The sequence below is a fragment of the Lissotriton vulgaris genome, chromosome 5, assembly GCF_964263255.1.
Source record: "Lissotriton vulgaris chromosome 5, aLisVul1.2, whole genome shotgun sequence".
Taxonomy (NCBI): domain Eukaryota; kingdom Metazoa; phylum Chordata; class Amphibia; order Caudata; family Salamandridae; genus Lissotriton; species Lissotriton vulgaris.
This window is the reverse complement of record NC_141693.1, coordinates 1,685,537,692-1,685,559,017: the sequence shown is the minus strand read 5'-3', so window position 1 is coordinate 1,685,559,017 and position 21,326 is coordinate 1,685,537,692. Positions and strand designations below refer to the sequence as shown.

The 21,326-nt window shown below is 43.7% G+C and overlaps 1 protein-coding gene and 1 pseudogene across 1 annotated transcript in view; both read left to right on the top strand.

Moving 5' to 3' along the window:
- TANC2 (tetratricopeptide repeat, ankyrin repeat and coiled-coil containing 2) overlaps positions 1-21,326 on the top strand; it is a 2,475,706-nt gene that overhangs the window by 712,456 nt on the left and 1,741,924 nt on the right. The window lies entirely within an intron of this gene.
- On the top strand, positions 2,119-2,824 carry LOC147716961 (GRAM domain-containing protein 2B pseudogene; annotated as a pseudogene).

The window sequence follows — 21,326 nt, the reverse complement described above, 5'->3', positions numbered from 1 at the left end:
TACTCAGTCACAGATGTCCCAGTCCGCTGTATTACGATCCTATTATATCCTATGGGGATCATAATACGGAAGACTGGATAATCGTCATGTTTGTGGCAGAGTAATGTGTAAATCTTTATTTGCAGATTCATAAAAATCATTGCAATATGAAAGCCATACAAAAATGGATTAAAAGAATTACTGGGAGCATAGTGAATTAAAACAACTCCGTGTTAAAACATCATGCCGGAAAGAAGAGGTGTCCTCAAGTTTCAAACTATTAGTCCCTATGAACGCTCGATATCTGTGAACACAAGTGTGTGCAGATGTATTTGTGCGAGCTGCAGGTGAGCAGGCCCGAAAGTTTGCATGCCGGTCAGGGGGGATTAATCCAGGCAAAGGTTTAAATGTCCAGGGGCCCTTGATGGAATAAGGGCTAACTGTTAGCTTGTGATGGAACTTGACTGCCTATCTAGATGGTGGGGTCTAGTTACTCGGTCAGTGGTATCCGCACCTGAGGCCGGCTGTTTCTTATCTAGCATAACTACTGTTGTGCTGATAATAATTTGTTAACTTGTAATAAGAATTTAGCTGACTTGCAGGAAAGCTGACTTGAATTGCTGTCCAATAGTGTCATCACTGTGCTGCGGCAGGATCTTATCTCATGTGCCCGGCAGGCAGGGCAGTGTAATTTACTTCTAAGTTGGTTAACTGCAGGGCAGATGCACAGAAAGTGTCACTGGCTTTCCTCAAAACTGCCACATAAACAGCAAAGGGGATCCCGCCAGCTTTGTTTCCAGGATGGGACCTGACATTTTGAACGGAAAGCTCTCGTGCTTATTAGTAGAAAAAAATGTTGAAAGGTTTGAGAAATGTGTCGTGAGGTTTGGTTGGGGCCTGTGTTCGTGTAGGTTTGAAGGACTGTCCAACCATGCTTTTTCCACGCCAGTTCTGCTTTAACAAGCATCAATGATTTTAGCTTGGCCCATTTGTTGGCGATTTTTGTAAACGCCGTGAAGCTGATGTTTGACTGCCAGACTATGGATAGGTTGTGGGTTAATGCTTGTTGGAGCACTGTTGGCCAGTCATTTTTTTTTGTTATAAGTGTGCTGGCTCTCCATTTCGTTCCTGCACGAGGCAGCCTTTGACTCTGATGGTACGGCTCTCTTCTTCCAGCACAATTTGGTTAAGGCAGCTATCCTTACCAGGAGTTGATGGAAAAGCCTAAATTCCAGGCTCACTTGTGTTTGAGGAATGTGTTGTGGTATGTGAAAGATGCGTTTGAACAGAACGGACTGTAATTGGTTTAGGATGGTTGTGTCCTTACCCTTTATGCGTTCCGAACAGTTGCTCAGCAAGGGTAGAAACTTTGTCCCAATGATTTGTAACAACAATGCCTGAGACGAAGTCCCTATTTCTTTTTGGATTAGTTGAAAATGTAATATAGCTTGTTGGCAGAGTACTTCCTCCACCGAGATCTAAATCAGCCCCTTAGATCTTCAGTTCAAATTGGCCCTGGAAATACTTTTCCCGACACCAGGGTCAAGTGGTTCATGCCAATTCACTCCAGAAAGGCATACAAGCAGCCCCAGAGTGGTTTGAGCCCAGTCTGTGAGGTAGTTAGTCATGTGGCTGCGTGAGCTAGGGACCCATGTATGGGCATACACGTCTGACTTAGAGCGTTCACTGCAACAAACACAAAGTGTTAGAAGGAATGTGTGAATGAATTTCAGCTACTATCAATCGCTCAAGTCTGCTTTCCAATCTATCATTCTTCTCCCAATATGCCATTCTAGATTGAGAAACTATGGACTGTAATACGGCCCTAGCGATCTCGAGCGGCTTTGATTAATTAAAGCATTCCCTCCATCACTCTGTTGTTTGTTGCAGAAAGGACAGTTCCTTCTGGAAACATGCTCTGATAGGACAAAGTCTGATTACATGAACATATAAGGAGCAGATCCTCTCTATATGTCTGGAACATGTCTGTATGAGTTTCTTCTTGTCTATTTTAGGCATTTGATTAGAAATATCAGTTGAGTAAGCCAGAGGAGGCAGCGGCCGCAACCCACCCGGGCTCACACCGCGGGACATGGTGCTCATGACCGAGCAGCACTACGACTGGAGGACAGCAGGCCAATGGCCCTACATGTCTCCAGCTCAAAGAAGTTTGTCAAAGCTGTCACTTTCAGCTCGGGTTCAGAAAACTGCATGGATAACAAAAGGAAGCATGCTAAGCTAAACCTTCAAAATATCTTCCCACCAACAGTGATGCAGGAGTATTTGAGATCAAGAAGAAACATTACATATCAAGATCATCAGTATTAACACCAGACATTTTATATTCAACAAAACTGGAGAGGAAAAAATCTGGCCTCAACCAGTTTTCCGAGGCAAATGCTAAATTTCACAAACTATTTCAAGATGTACCAAAGGAAGAACTACTGAAGCAAATTTTCACCTGTGCACTTCAAAAGAGCTCTTGTATCAAGGGAAGTTATACAAATCTAAAAATTGGATAGGGTTCATTTCAAAAGTCTTTGATAAAGTCTTCAAGATTATTATACCTGTGCCTTCTGTAGTGATGAATAAAAATAAAAACGCTCTCTTGGTGCCAAATGCTCTGTTTGTTTCCACAGCCATTGAAAGATATAGATTTGTCTCTTTACTCTCCAGAGACACAACGTACTAGTTACTGAAATCTGTTTGTACCTACATAGAGCTCGCCACTGCTGCAAACAGTCAATTTCCTTCATCAGCTGAAAACAGTTTCAGGGCCGGACATCCCACATCTTTATTCATGGATTTCAATGTAGATTTCTCACAGCTGGATGGAATGAACTAGACTAATATCAGTTGAGTTGTACTTGACTGTATTGTGCCTCTTAATCTTTGTAAGTGTGATTCTATATATTGGTGATTGCTTTACATATGTTATTTTTCTGTTTAATGAGTACTTATAAGGTGCGACCTTTATCTGAGACGGTCTTCAAAAGATGTCACTTGAAACTAGAAGATTATTTTTTTGACTCATGCAATGTACTGATCCACTTTACAAGTCTTCACCATCTTTGATGTGAAAAGAGGTATTTGCATTTTTTACCTATTTCCGTCCCTGACTGTTTGCTAATAAGACTAATGGCGAGCTCCATTTCCTCTGATTCTGCAGGTTAGATTTACATTAAATCCTGCTGTGAAAATAACAGCTTATCTTGATGGTGTCAAGAATTCCTCCACTAAAATAGAACTGCAGACACACTGAAATGGCAAAATTGACTCTCCGAGGCATGAAGAATAAATTGTCAAAACCTCATTCCCGAGCCCCTATAACCTGATGTGTAGTTGAAAATCAATGTATTAAGAACTATGCAATGTGTATGACTTTCTTACCTCATACCGCCTTTCTGTGGGTAATGACGTGTGCTGTTTTACTGTAAAACTAAGGTTTCTTTTTTCATTTTAAAATATTTTATTGGTTTTAAGTTTACAGAATTAGTGTGATAACCAATCGTGATGTACAATGCTTACAAAATATGAGATAATTTTAGGCGCAATGTAAGTTACATGTTACGCATGAGTGTGACAAGAGATACGACTATCTAAAGTAGAGTATTGTTAACTACATTCCATGGTAGGAGAATAAAGCAGGGCAATGTCAGGGATAGAGCGGTGTCAGTAGGCTGAGCGATCTTTAGATGGTGGGAGCATGTTGATGTTACGATTAAAGATTTGTATATATGCTATGTTATGTGAATAGGTAGTTTGTGTACCTGAATGAACATGTTGGGGTATAAACGAGAACATATTGAAGATATATACAGGGTGGTTTACCTTTTTGGATATATAGGTCGAGCTTGTTCCATAGCTTGAGTGAGTTCTGGTAATTTAAGTTGTTATGAACAATCGTTGAAAAGCACACCATGCCCACCATGTGTGGTGGGTTAGGTTTTGGAATGATTTCCATTTACAGAGAATATTTTTTGACTCCCATTGTTAGCAGGACAGATGCAAGAGAATCGTGTCTACAGCATTGAGCTTCAGGGCAGGGGTATGAGACCACGGTCCTAATATTATGTATGGAAGTTGAGGGAGATCTCAATGGTAAAGAAGTTATTATGCTTTGAGTTTCTTTCCAAGAAGAGTTGTGGTTTGTTAAGGAATTCTTTGTTATGTTTTTTTCATTACCTTTAGATTGTGGACATAGAATTCACACGGTGCCTTATTCACAAAATGTTGCTTTCCGCTGTGGTCCTATTCCGAAGGATGTGGTAACCAGTGTGAAAGAAACCAGAGTTGACTATTGTATAGTTCGCGACACCCTTGTTCAAAATATTACACCGTCTTGTAATAACCGTTTTTATTGTAACACAATCTCTTATGAGACAGATTTGCCACTGGCTGAAAAGAGAAGAGAGTGCGCTTCGAATTAAATGTACCCATAGTTTCATTTCTCCACTGACATTCTAGTAAACCAACGTATAGAAAACTTCTCTGGAGAGCTTTCCATGTAAAACATTTTAATCCACCAGCAACGTTTCATCTTCGCCTACTTAGTTTAGCAGTCTTTTCTGCTTGCCTATAGAAGCAGATTAAAGAAGCAGGGGCCCTTCATCAAGTTTTTAGGTCTCGTCCTATTCCATTCCGCAAGGAATGAATAGGACGGTACTATTGAGGCGAAACTAAGAGCTAAACTAAGCTCTCAAAAATGCGGATTTCCAGAAGTGCATGTGTCCCGTGCACATGCTTCTATCCGCCTGCCTGCCTGCCTGGCATCACCACATCAAACCAGCCATCTGTTGCTTCCCCAGCGTGGTGCCGCCAGCAGCTTCACTTCAAAGGGATCCGCTCCGCCCCCTGCTGCATCAAAGGCTTTCATTTCACAGCCGCGTTTATTTACTTTCATTTCGCGGCCGCGTTTTTTCTGCTCCTGTTAGGCTTGTTTTTTGTGCCTTTCTGCCCCTATTAGACTCGTGTTTTCCCGTTTTTCTGCCCTCTGTTAGACTCGCTTTTTTGTGCCTTTCTGACCCTATTAGACTCGCTTTTTCCCTTGTTTTTCTGCCCTTCTGCCCCTATTAGACTCTTTTTTTTTTGTGCCCTTCTGCCCTCTGTTAGACCCGTTTTTTATGCCCTTCTGACCCTGTTAGACTCACTTTTTGTGCCCTTCTGCCCCTATTAGACTCGTTTTTCCCTTGTTTTTCTGCCCTTCTGCCCTCTGTTAGACTCGCTTTTTGTGCCTTTCTGACCCTGTTAGGCTCGTTTTTTTTCCCCTTGCAACCCCAGCATCACTCAGCTCAACCCCTGCATCACTCTGCGCAACCCCTGCATCACTCTGCGCAACCCCTGCATCACTTTGCGCAACCCCTGCATCACTCTGCGCAACCCCTGCATCACTCTGCGCAACCCCTGCATCACTCTGCGCAACCCCTGCATCACTCTGCGCAACCCCTGCATCACTCTGCGCAACCCCTGCATCACTCAGCGCAACCCCTGCATCACTCTGCGCAACCCCTGCATCACTCTGCGCAACCCCTGCATCACTCTGCGCAACCCCTGCATCACTCTGCGCAACCCCTGCATCACTCTGCGCAACCCCTGCATCACTCTGCGCAACCCCTGCATCACTCTGCGCAACCCCTGCATCACTCTGCGCAACCCCTGCATCACTCTGCGCAACCCCTGCATCACTCTGCGCAACCCCTGCATCACTCTGCGCAACCCCTGCATCACTCTGCGCAACCCCTGCATCACTCTGCGCAACCCCTGCATCACTCGGCGCACCACCACATTATCAATCAGCACCACCACAGCACCACTCAGCATCACCGCATCACCACATCACCACTCAGCATCACCACATCATGACTCAGCGCTACCCAAGCATCAATTAGCACCACCACATTATCAATCAGCACCACCACATTATCAATCATCACCACCACAGCACCACCACAGCACCACTCTGTACTACCACAGCACCACTCTGTACTACCACAGCACCACTCTGTACTACCACAGCACCACTCTGTACTACCACAGCACCACTCCGCACCACCACAGCATCTCTCATCACCACCACAGCGCCACTCAGCACCACCACATTATCACTCTGCAACACCACATTATCACTCTGCAACACCACAGCACCACTCAGCACAAGCCCAGCACCACTCAACACCACCCAGTACCACCACAACACCACCACTGCATCACTCATAACCACCACAGCTTCACTCTAAACCACCACAGCACCACTCTAAACCACCACAGCACCACTCAGCACCACCACAGCACCACTCAGCACCACCACAGCATCACTCAGCACCACCACAGCACAACTCAAAATCACCACAGCTTCACTCTACCCTCAAAATCCACCATCCAGATACACCATCCAAGCACTACTATACACTCCAAATACACCCTCCGACTACAATCTCCATCTCCACCATCCAACTACACCCTCCAACTCAACACTACAAATCCACACTCCAACTCCTTCCTCCAACTACAAATCCACCCTCCAAAAACACCATCCAACTCCACCCTGTAACTCCAACATCCAAATCCACCCTCCAAATCCACCCGCAAACTACAACTACGGACTCTAACTCCACCCTCAACATCCAACTCCACCCTCAACATCCAACTCCACCCTCAACATCCAACTCCACCCTCAACATCCAACTCCACCCTCAACATCCAACTCCACCCTCAACATCCAACTCCACCCTCAACATCCAACTCCACCCTCAACATCCAACTCCACCCTCCGAATCCAACTCCACCCTCCGAATCCAACTCCACCCTCCGAATCCAACTCCACCCTCCGAATCCAACTCCACCCTCCGTATCCTACTCCACCCTCCAACGCCACAGCATCACTCAACGCCACAGCATCACTCAACGCCACAGCATCACCATCACTCAACGCCACAGCATCACCATCACTCAACGCCACAGCATCACCATCACTCAACGCCACAGCATCACTCAACGCCACAGCATCACTCAACGGCACTGAAGGCCACAGCATGACTCAGCGCCACTGAAGGCCACAGCATCACTCAGCGCCACTGAAGGCCACAGCATCACTCAGTACCACTGAAGGCCACAGCATCACTCAGTACCACTGAAGGCCACAGCATCACTCAGCACCACTGAAGGCCACAGCATCACTCTGTGCAACCATTCAACAACTGGTTCTAATATGTTCACTCAATGTTTCACGATTTATTACAAATGTCACAAAAAAGATGTTAATATTTCACTTCTGTTCTTGGATTTTCATCACAATAAAATACACTGAACATAATCTTCCCAAAAGTTATTTACAAAAGTTTAAGCTATTGCCATTATAAATTACAATAACTTTTATTTAAGTATTAATGATTAAAAAAATAAAAGCCATTGTTATTTGTAATATTAATACATCTAAGTCATGTAAATACAACACATATTGCATTAGAAATGCTATAGGTGTCACGTTTGTGAACGTTAAAACTATTGGAATTGTAAATGACAAAGCTATTAAATTCGCTATTTTCAAAACCAACACATAAATAAAATATTTGTCATTTACAATACCAATACCTCAAACTTTCCTAATGCGAGACCTATTGCATTGCAAATGCTTGTTAAGTTTTATGTCTGGCGTATTCGTTACTGTATGCACCAGTCCATTATTTATTTTCAATGAAGCATCAACTGAGGCGGGCCTGATCCACTCGATGAGGTAGCCAGGCAGAAGCCACCAGTGCTTGGCACAGCACTGCATGTGCTGGACCTTCCACATGCAGGACTCGTGTGGTTGGCAGTGGCCTCCTCTTGTCTCCCCCGGGGTCCTAACATATAGCTGTGAGGGACTGCCGGTTTGACTGTGCTCATCTTTTAATGTCCTCCCCATTACCTCGGTTCTGTCTTTTGTCTCAAGGGAGAGAGCAAATACAGGAGTTACAGAAGAAATTAGGGTAGAGCAGTGCTTCCCAAACTTTTTTAGAACCACAACACAATTTTTAGAAAGCCAAACTTTTGCGACCCACCTAGCTTTAATGGACATGAGGCAGGCGATTTTTTTTTATGCAATTGAAGCATTGCATGGTAGCACACAGTCATTTACAGAAAGCACATTTTCCATTGAAATTGCCAGTAAATGTGCACAGACATACAGTTTTGGTGATAAAACGATATTCAACACAAATGATACCGAGTGGAAATTGTGTGTCAGTGAACATTATTGGTTCATCACCAAGTAAAGTGCCTTGATTTCTTTTGATCCTATTAAACATTTTGTTTCCTCCACACTTCAGAATTAAACAGAAAAATATGCTTCAGTTTTGCTTTCCTAACTGCTGAATGTGTATAGTACATTTAAAGGCATTTACATTTTGTGATGTGTTTCAAAAAAATTGCATCCCACAGCATTTATTTTCTCTCGTGGTGTACTCCAGCAAAATTGTCACATAATCCAATTTACTTTTCTTTTTCTAACTCTAAAGTGAGAGGAGTTTTAAACCCCAATCCCCATGTAAAAAGAATAAGCAGCAATTTGTCAGAAGACACAGCCTGATGTTTGAATTCTTCCTGTGAAGCGCAGCAAATATGACAAGATAAATGCAAAACGTTAAGGCTTCATTATTTGTTGCTTTTAGTGATTGCTTGTCACTGCCCACAGTTTGGGTAACACTGGGATAGACTATAAATTAGGCAAAAGGAGGTTGTACTAGCTTTGAGCGGTCCTGGTGTGCGAATGCAACATGGACGTTGGTAGTATCAATTTAACAATACCTGAGTGATCCTTGTTTGGAGCTCTACCCCCTCTCGCTTAGGTCTTGCAGTAGGTGTCTTTCAGATTTAGCTTGGGTAGAGGAGGGGTAAGAAAAAGGCAGCTGAATAGTTGTTTCCATGTCTATTAGTTATAAGCATGGATTGGACGCCTGCCGATACCTTTAAACCGTGCAGCATGAAAGAATGATTGGGGCCCTACCACCTTGTCCAACAAAAGAAACAGATTAGAATGAGACCAGAAAAAGGTGACAAAAGCATCAGCTGAAAGTTCCAGTAACAAAGTGGAAAGACACCTGGAATAGAACAACACCTGGCACTATAAGAAGGGGAAAAGTCACAGCTTAAAGGAGTTTTTAAAGACGAATCAAATACAAAATAAATAATATTCAACTAGGAAAAAGCTCCAGAGGAATGCAGTGTGCACACAGCTCGACGAAGACTGGTATCTTAAACTATTGTAGTGCCTTCAGGAACTGCTTATTTGCCTTTATAAAAGGTCTTCAAAAAGTATTCCTTTTTATTTAATCCGAAACGGATGACTGTCATGTTGGCTTAGGGCGCTTCCAATAGAAAAACAGCAGTGGCAACCATATATATTTTAAAAAGCAACATTTATAACCTTAGGTATTGATAGTGTCTTTTACTAACGCTAAACTTTAATACATCCTTTAAGGATGTATTTCCGTCTTGTTAAGTAGCATGTCAAGCTTCTGAGCCCTGCTCCCCCCTCGATGCGGCAGTGGTACACACAGATGCAGCTGAGAAGCAGTAGCTTTGAATCCTGTGAGTGACTCAGCCTGGTGCTCTCAGTATCACTAAATAACTATTTCGATACAGCTTCTCCAAGCTCGAAGTTACTTAATGTATATGTGCAAATGGAGTGTTCCTAAACCAAATTGTCGAATAAATAGCTCTAATGTAGGCCACAAGGCTCCCATTCCTAAACGTCCTATCTGTCCTTTTCAGCATTCACTTCAATGGAAGAAACTGAATCCTGACAGAAAGATGAATTATGTGAAACGTAATGGTGAGAGTCCAGATTCAATATGAGAAGCAAAGGGATAAAGCAGAAGAGGCAATACCATTCTAAATACGGATACATCATCACCATCAGCAGACGAACTGAGATAAGGCTTAAAACTCAAGGTCAGGGCCTGGCTTCAGGATACCGTTGGCCCCGGTGCCACCACAGCCTGTTTCCTGGGCTCCTTCAGCGCTTCTACTTTCCGTCTTGGATGCATATATACAGGCAGGGTTTTAAGTGGGATACAAAAACTGGGGACTCCTCTTTTAAAAAACTGCCGGTGCTCAGCACCGGTGAGACCCGGCCCTTTTAAAGCCCTGTGTACCGGAGCACACAGTCGGCAGCATCTGCGATAAGTTCATGTAAAATGCATGCGCTCAAGCTCAAACAACTCTTCTTCCCATTGCATGCCTGGGCACAGTAATCTTCGACACAAAGGCTCTACCTGTAACTCGTGCTGCTTTCTAATACTCTTTCAGCAGAGGAAATGCGTGTTGATGCCTTCTGAGGGCTGCAACACGTTATATAAATACAGACACAATTTAATCATGTTGTATTGGGCACATATTCAGAGAGGCGATGACGCATAAGTACCATGGCGAGACCAGGATGAACAAGTTACCTACAACTGTAGACCCTACAATACTTTAGTATATGGTATCATTTACCAAACTGTTAACTATCCCCCTGTAAAGGCTATTATTAAGATTGGAAAGTGCCAAGGGAGATTGAGAGGAGGAAGTGGTAATGGAAACCTGAAAACAATAAAACTACGTTTTATTTTGTTGCTACTACATTCTTTATAATCGTTGAGATTGCCTGGCTTTGATTATCGTATAGCTGGATGTTTAAATTGTAACCTAAAGAACGACTAAGGCCCTTGAAGAGGCGGGAAAAGGTAACTTGTTCACTTGCTCGTAAGCCAGTTGAGTCATCCGATAGGGCACTTCATCTGTCTAGTTATGAGGGAACGCATTCCAAAGCATGCACCATGAGTAATGCAGTAACTCGTCAGTTTGCAGCACAAACAATTCCACACAGGGTGCATTCGTTAGCGCAGTCCTGTCCGGGCTCCCTTCACCTCTGCTCGTCGCTCCCAATAGATTTTGCGAGGAAACAAGGTTGGTTTCCTTCTCACTGCAAGAGTAGCTTGCTTGTTGCCGCCTCGGAGAGGGAGCCTCGCCGCAGTCATTCCTCCTGTCCTCGGTGAGGAGCCGCTTCCTTCAGAGCGTGGGCTGGCTCAGATGTCTGCCTTTGTGCAGACTGTTGACTTGTTCACTTGCGCTTCACACTTCTGTTTGCCTCATCTGAGTCAGGCGGCGCACTGCTCTCGTTCTGCCGTCGTGTGTGAGCCGCTGCGCTGCAGAGACCGCGGCCTGGGCGCGTGACGGGTTAACTCGGAGTGAAGGAGGCGCGGAGACCTCGGGCTGCAGCCGGGGAACTCTGCGGAGGCACCTGTGGTGTGTCTCCGAGCGCCCGGCACGAGGCCTGCGGTGCTGGGCTGGCACCTGCCTCCGGACCGCGCCGCGTACCCGGCCGCCCTTCACCGGGCGCTGCAGGATGCCGTAGGATAATAACCTTCGGAGGGCTCCGGGGGTGGCAGCATGACCGAGAGCCTCGGCTGTTAAGCAGAGGAGTGGCCTGCCCGCCGCCCGGCACCTGCTTCTCGTTAGGACTACAGGTAAGCCCAAGAATGCGGGTCCAAAAGGCGTTTCTTTCACATGCGTGTGCTTTGTGTGCAGTCTTTGGCCTCGCGGTTTATGCCTGCCTCCTAGAATATGCGATGATATGGCTTTTTCAAATGTTTCCAGCAGAGGCTGAGAGAAAATCACGAGAACGAGCGCAGGAGCTGACACCCCATTTATTATTGATAGTCTGCAATGAAACCTCGAGTCTGCTCAGGTTTTATGAGGTAGCTGCATTGTGCGTGACATTATTATTTTACATTGTGTTTGCGGTGTCGCTGAAAGGGGAGAGAAAGGCTGATAATGCAGTGCCCCCCTTAAAGGCGCTCGGGGTTTGCAGCGCCAGAATGTTATCCTGTTCAAGGACTGCCTACTTTGTAGCAGGCACTTTGACCTGCCGCTCCTTTCTGTCCATCTGTGGTGTTTTATGTGTCATTGTTGCAGATTATATTGTGTTCTCCAGGCTGTTATCTACTTAGGATCTCTGGTTTTTGACCCCATGCTTGCCTCTACCTGGCTGTGAGGGCGATTAGATGTTCGCTCCTCTGCAACAAGGCTGAGTGACAAACTAAAGCAGGTCTATGTGTTAACTCACATGGTTTGTCCTGGAGTGTGCATGCTTAAATACTGCTGATTCACCGGTGCTGCTGTGATGGAGATAGCACTCATCTGTCACTGAAGAGAGACACATCAAATCCTCATGCTTCTAGAAGGCGTGCTGCGGGAACCATTACGTAAAATTATATACAGTAAGAGATTGGTAATTACGGGTCTTTTTCACCAAGGTGTCTGAGCGAGAACCAGCGCTTGATTTGAACCAGTGGGGCCCACAGGCACCCATTTTTCAAAATCGGACATTTTCTGACAACAAGAAAGGGAAAACGACAAGAAGAAAGGGCAAACGCACAAAGTAAAAGAAGGAGTAAGATGGAAAAACCGTCACCAAGGGAAAAATCAGGAACCTGTAGAGTGAGCTAAAGGGACAGGGAGTGTCTGGTGGTGGATTAAACAGGGCATGAGATGGACTCGAGACTATGCAGTCTTGATTTTCGTGCGTCAGTGCCAACCACGGGCTTCTAAGCAGAGCTTTGGGTGCCGCACATATTTTTCTGCATATTAAGTTCTAACGAAAACCCAGTTCTAAATGGCATCAAATGGACAACACAACGAGTAATTCTCAAGTTGACTGTGATATCACCCAGAACCTCCACAGCGAAAAACATTCTCTTAGTTTACAATTACTGATCTACAATACTATGCTATGCATGTCCCCACATTCACTTTCCTATAGTCCCATAAGCTGTGCAGGGGTAGAGCACACTTGGAGGAGCCATGAACATGAGCTTATTTCCTCAGGCCCTGCCCCATCTTGTGTTATGTCTTCTTTCACACCACCCACACCACCCACCATCTGGCCATCCCTCCTCTATTCAAATAAAAAAAAACTTGCATTAAGCCACTCTTTCACACCTAGTTTGCTTTCCGCTTCTCCACACGGATATTCATAAAGCACTTACATTGTGTACTGCCACTCATCCCACCTCCCACAGCATTAATCTTCCTCTCCCATGCCCAAATAATACAAGCATTGGCATAGCCAATAGGTCTCGCCTTTGGGACCTTATAAATGTTTAGCCATGCAACACTTGATGTTGTTGCACCAAGGATATTGTGCTGGATAACTAAACACTTATAAGGTCCCAAAGGCGAGACCTATTGGCTATGCCAATGCTTGAGAGTCAAACATGTGCCCTAGTCTAAGAAGCCCACTAGTGCAACATCCTTCTGCAGCTGGGACAATTCCCGAATGGGGAAGGGGAGAAGAAGCATATGTTGTACAAGTCAGTCGTTGTTTTTACCTAATATGTTGGGCGAGGTTATTTGTAGTATGGAGAAGTTACTCATTGAAGCATGAGCCCACAAGATTAACCAATCGAAGTGTTGTTAGATAAAAACCGATGAGCGATTGAATGTGGCTCACTGACAATAAACATACATGGATGGCTTTCGTGATGTGCATAGTGTTAAGTCATACGTTCGTATGAAATGACTTGCATATGTCGTCGTTAGTACTCATTTCTCTGCATGAAATAACATATCCTAACAGTTACAAATTCTATACGTTTAATAATTTACTGTGGCTAGTACGTCCAGTCCACACTCATGAAGCCTGGGAAAGACACCACTTCCCCCAGAGCCAGTAAGTGAACCCACCAGATCCCATTCCTTATCCCTGCAGCGACTAACAAAGGCACTGATCGAAGTAGGTTGTGTGAGAGTACAGACGAGACAGTAAAGCGAAAAACGCAATAAGAGCTCTGGTAGCTGGATACTTTTGCTCTTAAGGGAGGGCGTAGTGATGAAGTACAAGCGCGTGTATGTCAATATAAGGCATCCAAAAGGCCAGAATCGATCGAAAATTGTACCCAGATTAAGAAACCGCTACGATGCAACACTTTTTGTAGAAGTAGCTATACAAAGGCTGCTAAAAAATATGCACCAGGGCAGTCTGACACAAATCCTTGGCACAATTAGAGGCGTTCACGAATAAAACAGAAGTACATTTGCTCCTTTACTGCCTTGGATATTAATGACCTCTGAAGATTATACACCACTCTGGCAACACTTGTATGCAGCGTCATGCCAATATACCATTATTGCAGTGTTTGTGCGACCACAGACAGAGATGCAAACACGGGTACCGTGTAAAGAATCCTCACCATATAGACTTTTCTAAGTAAACCTGTTGCACTAATGCACAGATATCCTCAAACTGACAGCCTTAGAATGTGGGTTACGAGATGCTCTCCTAAGGAAACACAATAAGTTAGCAGCAGAGCTGGGACTTGCAGCTTTAATGTTCCTAGTTGGCAGTTGGAGCAAGCTCCTGCCTTGAACAAGTACTGCTGCAGATAATGCTCAATCAGACTATCCTTATTTTCCTAATAAATTAAACAAACGTGAGGAAGCGTGGCATGAAAGAAAAGGGAAGAATGCATAGTAGTTAGAAACAGACAAAGGGAAAGATAAAAAGATACAGGAAGACAGAAAGGTGCGGAAAATTTTAATAAAAAACATACAGTGAAAGAAACAGACAAGGAATAAATCAGAGAGAGAAGGCGATAAAGAGAAAGAAGAGCAGACAAAAAAAAACTGTAATGGTGACATTTGGATAAAAAAGAACGGAAGAAACTCGGATAGAAGGAAAAACGTAGAGAGACAAAGGCAGTGATAAAGACATTGATAGATATAGACAAAAGAGGCGCAAGAGACCGAAATAGCCCAGGTAGAGAAACAAAGACAGAAAAACACGGAGAGTGAAAGAAGATAAGAGAAGGGAGAGGCAGGAGGAGCGCCATTCTCTCATAAAGCGAATGTGTATTATTGGCACCGCTTATAACTCAAAAACCACTAGTCTCCATTTGACGTTAGTGCAGGAGGCTGTAAACTCTGAAGAAAAGTTATCATGCCTTCTGACGCTGTACACCTGCGTAGAAAGACTCTTTCTTCATATCCACGGCTTGGCAATAAATAAAATGCACTAATGTCCCGTCCCAAGTGCACTGCGTCCTGCCTCTATCGGCCTGGCTGCATTGTTGGCCATATTTGATGACGGTTATGACGCAGCCGTACTGTGACTGGAAGCAGCGCCTGACCCACACTGTCAGATTTTTAGCAGATTAAATTATTTGCAATGACATAGGTGCACCGGAGCCAAAAGAAAATGTGACGCGTGCCACAAAACGAGACTATTTTCTCAGTTAACTGTCAACAGTTGGGTTTGACGGATTGCGTCAATTGATGAAAACAGCAAAAAAGTGTGCCATAAGTTTGTGCAAATGTTGCGACACCTTTTTTAGTTGCACCAAACGATAACTAATATGTACAAAGTAGTATCGTTCAAAGTCACAAAGAAAGCTACTTAACAAATGGCACAAATTGGAGTGGTGTACAAAAGCGCGGATGCAGGTAGCAATAAATTAAACAGGTGTGAGGAAGCCGTAAAGAAGTGGTGAAGAACCTTAAATGGAAGGTCCGAGAGGGCATAGATAACATTGGGCATTATAATAATTTTTAGGAGGGCCATTTATCCCATGGTTATGATGGGACATTCCAGGCCTCTGTTTATCTTCGTAGGTTGGACAGCTACTGAGATAGGTTCTGCCCCAAAGAAACTGTCGGGTCTGAAGATATCTGTATTATTAAGTATATTGAGGGGCATATGTAAATAGTAAGAGCAGCTAAGAATACATATAGAACAAAATAGATATAATTTCACTGGGATGATCATATACCTAGCAGCTGATGGTGCAAGTCAAGAAACTTGAAGTTTCAAGATGCATAGGTAAATACCCATAACCTCTACTTGACCTTTATGTATGAAGTCACTGAGCCACCGTTGATATTGTGAAACTGTTTCACGTTAACCTTCACATAATGTTTAACCTTTTGAATGCATTGTATTTTGTTTTGGAGGCATCTCTCGCTATTGCCTGGTTGGTTGCTGAAACTTTTCCCCTCAAGAGACCTAGCATTCCAAACTCCTACCCTTGACACTACTAGGGCCAGGCAAGTAGTAATCCCAAGATGCTACCTCCGAAGTGACTACAACTTTAGTGCTTCAGACTGAAACCTCTCCCTTTAATCTGGCATAACACCAAAAAGCAGTGTTCAAATGAAGTGCTCAAGCCTGTGTGACGCTCGGGCTATCTTCCCGATGGCATCACTGAACTTGTGGTACAATAGAACTGATCTTAAGAAGCAGTGTATATTGACTTGAAACCTGCCCAGGACCCTTGTGGAACAAATGGTGTCTCCTTCAAATCCTTTCCCAGAAACGCAGTAGCTTGTCTCCTTTGTGTGACCTTATTTGCGCCCCTCCCCTGTTAGTGGCGGGTTGGAATGCTTTGGTTTCAGTGGCTGTTTTCTACATTCGCATTACCTCATAACACGAAAAGAGCTACAACATTTTCCATAAAGTAGTTTGTCCTTACACGTCTGTGTTGTTGCTGCCTCTGTGTGGGACCTCCCTGGATAAACAGGATTACGGTGTGCATTGTTTGCAGCAGGATAGAAGTTCAGCGTTCAGACCCCGTGTCTGCCTCTCTGATGCGGTCTGGCTGGTTCATCCCTGCTCCTGCTGGTGACTCGCAGGTACATCATTGTCGGAGTGGTACACGCAGGTCTGACTGCCAAAGCCTGCGGGGCTGAGAGGGGTTACATAATCACGGTGCTTCTCTGGTTAGTCACAAAGGTGTGAAATTGTTTAGGTTGTTTAGTTCAAACATGTCTTTTAAGGAGAACCAGTGGCAGATGAGGGAATAGAGATACGATACCTCATAGCAGCCTGGATTGTAACATCTGGCAAACAAGCTCTCGTGCCAGCGGTTGTTGGCACTGGGGTTTTGGGTGTGTGTGTAAAGCTTGAAGTTGTGCTGTAGTCGATCCTGGGCGATCTTTAACTAACACGAAATAACGGAGCTGTCAGGCACTGCCCAGTCGGGCTCCTCAGCCCCCACAGGCTGTGGACGGCTGATGCACACTCTTTGATAAGGAAATAGGTACAAGAAACTGGCCAGAAGGGAAGTTTGGGGGGCAGCCGAGCACAGCGAATTCTGCCACCTGGGCATATTGGGAGGGGGAGGGGCTGGCCGGTGAGCAGCCATTTTGGGTAACTTTGGGCTACATTGGGATTAGCCCAATTGTAGCCCAATTTTGATTTAATAGCCCAAAGGTATATAGGGCTTTTTTGCGCTTTCCCAGCCACCATTTTAGGCTTGGTGACCTGGTGACTGGGAGCGCTGTGCAGAGTAGGGTTTTTTACCCCGCCCTCCCTCCCTAGTTTTTTTCGTTTTTTTGGGGTGTTTTTTACTCTTTTTTTGGGGTTTCTCCGGAGGCGCTTATTGGAACAGGTTCATAAGGGTTTGATATGTTGTATATTTGTCGCTTAGAGCAGGTGCTGGCGGGGTTGTTGAAAGTTGGCCAGGATTGGCTGTAGTTTTTAGTTACATATTGGTAGTTTGTGGGCAGGAGCAGGGAAAGGGTAACCAGGTAGGCTAAGTTTAGATTAGAGGCTTGTTAGTTACAGTTGCACAAAGGCAGGTAGGAATTTGGGTCATGGGAGGTTAGGATTTGTAAATGCTATATTGTGTAGGATTGTGTAATATTATTGTTATGGAATGTTATGTTGTATTTTGCGGGGTGGGGGATTTGATGTGGGGATCGTAGTGGTGAGGGGGCAACAAGGGGTCAGGTAATTTATGTATAGCTAGGTTTTAGTTTTGGAAGGCAGTTGCCAAGGTTACTAAATTGTGATATGTTCCTTTTTCAATAAAGCGGCCTTTTACACACACACAAAAATTGGTCTCGTGCTGGCTTGCCCCCCACCCTCCCAAATGATAAGCATATGTTTAGGCAGGTGGTTACTATGTACTACATTCCGAGACCCTAAGCAAACAGCACATGCCTTTATATGGCGGAGTTCTGGCTGGGAAGCAGCTGAGTGTGATGCAGAACTGGAAGGGACATCTGCGAAATCAGCAGGAGCATCATAGGGAAGGGGTCCAGGCTGTGTCCAGTGATTTACGTTCTGAACGTACGGTACATGGGAAGAATGTAATTTCACTAGGTCACGTATGTGCTTTCTTCCTAAGTAAATCAGTAGCATATTTCAAATGAAATGTTAGTTTTGGATTTTTCCTTCAGATAAACATTTCAATAATATACAAGTCACCTGTTGATGCTTTTGCTTTCATCTGCATGGCGCAACAAGCATTGAAAACCTCGTGCAGCTACTAAAAGCCATTGGACTGTATTCCCTTAATGTTCAGTTGGAATCCGGGTTTACCCCAGATGGTCCCCATCCCTGGCCCCAGGACCTATTCTTCCTCCCTTTAAATGCAGAGTTTTTAGAGGAACGCTCAGTGTTATAGTGTCTGTGCCTGCATCGATCCCATCCCTGCTCTGCTGCCTGTGCAGCGCAGGCCTTCTTCGATTCAGGATATTGCATTGTTCTCAGCTGCTGTGTGGGAGGTTTTACATTAAGCGAAGCCTCGCCTTTTTGTTGCCTCAGGTTATGTGGCAGCACATTGAGAAATACTTTGTTTTTAATGCAGTGTTTCTGAAGCTGCTTACTCTCACGCTCCTGGCCCTTCTGCCTCTGTTTTTTTCACTGTTCAGATAAGAAAGAACACTCCAGATTTTCCGTGTTTGAGGTTTCTTGTCCCCTCGTGATTGAGATTAGGTTCGCTGATTAGATTACGTGTTACCTGCTGATGATAAACTGTCAGTACTGTGGTGTGTGTGTGTGTAAGTGGTTGAAAAGCATACTGTTAGTCTGTCTCACTTCACAGTATTCTATTGCTTCTCCATCTCTCTCCTGGTTCGCTGTGGTCGAAACGGCCTTATTTCCGCCTGGTGGGCGTCCTTTGATATGCTTCTCAGGATGCTTTTTTTTAATTTCTGTAATTTTTTATTGTATGTAAAAAAAAAATATATTTACATGGAGCATACATGAGTGGAGATCAGAGCTTGTTCGAGTGCGAGTGGGACTCAACCATGTAGGCGTATAAGGGCGACTCTAGGAGACATTGAGTTATTTTTACCTCGTATATGCTCTCCACTTTGGTTGCCACAAATAACACTACAGCCATAGTGAGTTCCTCCTATGTGTGAATTGTGTGGCTTCTGTCATCCACACACAACAGTAGTTCCTGGGGAAAAAAAGTATGCTGTAGATGTGTGGAGATCTTATGCATGCAGGAAGCTGCAGGAAATATAATGTACTGGGATTTATGGGATACACACAATGCGAACTGGGTATAGACAAGTTGAAGTTCAGAGTTAACATAACATCAAACTTGCATTTAAAGCACTAAAAGTTGCAGATAAAAAAGACTCCATTATTGTGAAGGAGACATTGTTTGCAGTAGGAACAATAGGTAGATTCAATTGCTTCTTGTGGGAGATAGCCTTTCTAGTCAAGACTGATCACTAACCACTGAAAAATAATTTTCACGAACAAAGCTTTGAACTTGGTGAAGTGGTTAACCAGTTTGTTGGAGCATACCTATAAAATAAAATACAAGCTAAAGGTGGGTATCTAAAAGAGACCGTACTTATAGATTCCTTACCTTGGAAATTACCCCCAGGTGTCAGACTGGATCCAGGTAAATTTTTTCGTAGCAATACCTCTGCGTGTCGGTAGGTGGCGTCGGCCGACTCCGTCGTCGGCGTCGTGGTTGCAGGACTGATGTCGCGGTGTCTACTCAGACGCCGGGCCTGAGCGCTGACGTCCGTTCTTTCACTTGTGCTTTTCACATCTTACATAAGCTTGGGACTTTCTGTCTCATAAAACTTTCAAAACCCATGTTTGGTAATGCGTATGTGAGTCCTACACTTTTCTTGACGTGCTCCAGTCTCAGTCAATCAAAATATTGGTCTAATCTAATTTACGCTGATTGACAGATATCATGTGTTTTTATATGGCTTTGTAGAGGTCTCTTTTTAAATTCTCCCTAGAAGAATTTTGCTTTTACTACATGAAGCAATTCTAGTGTATTTTAAAATAATACTTTGCACGTTTGAAGTAGGTGTGCTTGCTGGATGGTCTCGTGAGACGAAAGAGTTTTAGGTCTTTAGTTCTGCATACCTTTTAAATGTAGTACTGTAAAATGACTACCCCATATCAATTTGAGCTGCATTTTTAGGTCTGGTGGTAACCAATACCTTTTGATTTTACTAAAATTATAAATAATTTTGTGGCAATTCTGGGTTGTTTATGTTGCATTTCAACATACGCGCCTCCACAATGAATTGGGATGCAAGTCTTGTCTCCATATCTATGATTTTGAGTACGCTAAAAGTTGTCAGTATGTGTGAATGTCGGGTGACCAAGGCCGCACCGGTCGACTGAAACACGTAATGGTGGAAGAACAATAAAGAAATCAAACTGCCTGAGGTATCTGCTTGTATGTGTGTATAGATATATATATATATATATATATATATATATGTATGTATATATATATATATATATATATATATATATATAATGTGTATATATATGTGTGTGTGTGTGTGTGTGTGTATATATATATATATATAGATGTGTGTGTGTATACATATACGTTTGTGTGTGTATATGTGTGTGTGTGTATATATATATATGTGTGTGTGTGTGTATATATATGTGTGTGTGTGTGTGTGTATATATATATATATATATATATATATATATATATATGTGTGTGTGTGTGTATGTATGTAGATAGATATATTCCATCCACTTCTCCTGGCTACCGCTGTCCTCACGGTGGGTGCTTCCAGCTCACGAGGACGGGTTCGTGTAAAAACTCTTCTTTTAGTTTATTTTACATTTTCACATGCAACCCACAGCTAACAAACTCGTTTCTATCAGTTTTTGACAAAGGCCAAGGCGTCGAAACGCATTTGTTCGCTGTGGGTTGCATGTGAAAATTTAAAATAAACTCCCCTCTCCTCTACTATGCATTCCTCCTAACTCCCCCTCACTATACCCTCGTACTCTTACTCCCCCTCTCCTCTGCCCCCTCTCTCTACTAACTTTCATTATCCATTTCCATCTTAATCTCTATCTCTATTCTCTCTGCCCCTTTAGACATGCTGGCTACACTATCATTTTGTAACTCGTTCTCGCTTCAATTTTTGTTTATTTCATTGTTTGTTTTTCACCTGCCTTGTAAAGCGCTCTGATACTCTCGGGTCCAGTAGCGCTATATAAAACCTTTGAAAATAAAATAAAATAAAAAATATATATGTGTGTAATGTATATATGCCACAATGATCACCCCCTTCAAAGTAATCCAAGGCCACAA